At 35.8% G+C, this 1,918-nt stretch overlaps 1 pseudogene; it reads left to right on the top strand.

Annotated features, from left to right (window-relative positions):
- Positions 1-135: 135 nt before the first annotated feature.
- LOC117179659 overlaps positions 136-1,918 on the top strand; it is a 3,393-nt pseudogene continuing 1,610 nt past the window's right edge.

Below are 1,918 nucleotides of genomic sequence, written 5' to 3'. Positions count from 1 at the left end.
CATCCAATAACGCCTGCAATTCCTCGCCTTCGAACTTTTTCGCTGCACCAGGATGTTCATTGTCTGTTAAATCGAAATCTCCACTTTTAAATTGACGAAACCGTGCGAGTTCAGTCCAGTCACGATTGCAAAAACATGGCTGCAGGTAGTTGTAGAACCAAAAAGCAAAAACTAAATAATTCGAATGTTCCTTGCGACGGATCAGTCATGCAAAATGGAACGCCAAAGTTCTGCAATGATGCATTTCTACTATTCGTAACATGGAACATTGGATGAGATATGCGACTGAGAGGTTGCATAGGAACCTTTAATGCTATGCATTTGCACGCTGGACTCCGAGAGTATGCCGCAACTAGCGTATTCAAAGACTCTCGGTTCAATCCCATATCGCGAGATGAACTCCCTCGCTTGCATCTGAGTATTTCAATACTTCGTCATTTTGAAGATAGTGCAGACTATTTACATTGGGAAATAGGATTTCACGGAATTCGTATTGAATTTCATAACGAGAAGGGCATCAAACGAACTGCGACTTACTTACCGGAAGTTGCCAAGGAACAAGGTAGGTTATTTTCAGACTTATCTTTACCTAAAGTTACGATAATGTAATTACATACTTCAAAAATTATAAAATTACTAAAAATAGGAATATTTTTATTTATTCTTTCAGAATTATTATTTTTTATACTTTTAATAATGTTACTTTTCTTTCAATAAATTAACTCGTGGGTTAATCACTGTTCAATTAAGCTCTATACCTATTTCATCAATTGTCTTGAATTCTTTCCAAATATTTCAGGGTGTTTTTAAAAGTGTATGTATGTATATATATTTTTTTTAACGACTGTCGGATATGACGTAGTTGCCAATCGACCTTTAGATTCTCTTGTGTTTTCTGTAACAGTTTCGTGGTAACTCTTAAAGAGGCCGGTCGTATATATACTCGGTTGGTGAAAAAGCCAAATAGAACATTTTAAATTTTGTATAAATGCACTTTCTTAAAATTGTGCTTCGATATGCAGTTACTAGGAAATCCGGAAACATACTCAAAAATAAGTAATTCATAGCAATTCATTATAACTTTGAAGGAAGCAGGAAACTACTTTATAAAAAAATGAAAGGAAACAAAAGTACAGAAATTGTCAACATAAGAAATAGTAGGGGGAAATGGTATATAATGCAGACGGAATACTTGAGGCTTTCAGAGACTATTTTAGGAGACAATTCGGAGATCAAGCTATAGGACACCACAACTGCGATGTTGAACACGATGCGATGGAAAACTCAATTGAAAAAGTCTATGTCACTGAGTTTAGGGATATAATTAAGAACTTGAAAACGGTAAGGCTGCCGGAGTAGACGGCATTAACGCTGAAATGCTTAAACACAGTGGCGCGTGCATACCACATAAACTGTGCGAATTGATAAATTTATGTTTCGAGTTGGGAGACGTCCCAGACGATTGGAAAAAAGCGATTATCATACCAATATACAAGAGAAAGGGAGATAAAAGCGAGTGCAATAATTACAGAGGGATTAGCTTATTAAGCCCCGTAAGTAAAATATATTCAAAAATACTTATTCGTAGGGTAATGAAAATAACAGAAGCAAAGATTTGGGAAGTCCAAAGTGGGTTTATGTCAGGAAGGTCATGTACGGATCAAATATTTAGCTTAAGGCAAATAACAGAAAAAAGTTTGAGAGTATGAAAAAAAGTTTTCTGTCCATTTGTTGACCTAGAAAAAGCTTTTGTCAAGGTAGATAGAAGTATACTTTGGGAAGTTCTGAAAGAGTATGGAGTCAGTGGATGGATCCGACAAGCTATAAAAACAATATATACAGGTAGCAAAGCGAGTGTAAGAGTGAATGGAAAACTGAGTGACTGTTTCGATATTATTCAAGGAGTTAGACAAGGATG

Source organism: Belonocnema kinseyi, chromosome 1, assembly GCF_010883055.1.
Source record: "Belonocnema kinseyi isolate 2016_QV_RU_SX_M_011 chromosome 1, B_treatae_v1, whole genome shotgun sequence".
NCBI lineage: Eukaryota > Metazoa > Arthropoda > Insecta > Hymenoptera > Cynipidae > Belonocnema > Belonocnema kinseyi.
This window is presented reverse-complemented; position numbering and strand designations above follow the sequence as displayed.